Here is a 266-nt window from a genome sequence, read left to right as displayed (position 1 = left end):
AGCAGCAATTGGTGGGGGGTGTACCCCTGGATTGGGCACACGTAATGCTGTGCCACTGCTCACCCAGCCAGGGGCACAGGACAAAGCCGCTGTTCATTCAGGAGGCATGGGGAGGTCAGGGCAGCTCCCGCTGCTGCATGCCACTTGTCTAGAAGCAGGACAGAGGCTCCAGCCTGCCCCAGCTGGGTGAGCAGCAGGAGGGTATAGCCCCTGCTCCCAGCACCTTCCACCACCTGCCCAGAGTGCAGCCCAGTGCAGCTCTGGCC

At 63.5% G+C, this 266-nt stretch overlaps 1 protein-coding gene across 2 annotated transcripts in view; it reads right to left on the bottom strand.

The window, feature by feature from the left end:
* The window catches only part of SNX14 (sorting nexin 14), a 152,241-nt gene that overhangs the window by 150,202 nt on the left and 1,773 nt on the right, over positions 1-266 (bottom strand). The window lies entirely within an intron of this gene.

Source organism: Gavialis gangeticus, unplaced genomic scaffold (genome assembly GCF_001723915.1).
Source record: "Gavialis gangeticus isolate Ggan-Ray unplaced genomic scaffold, GavGan_comp1, whole genome shotgun sequence".
Lineage (NCBI taxonomy): Eukaryota > Metazoa > Chordata > Crocodylia > Gavialidae > Gavialis > Gavialis gangeticus.
This window is presented reverse-complemented; position numbering and strand designations above follow the sequence as displayed.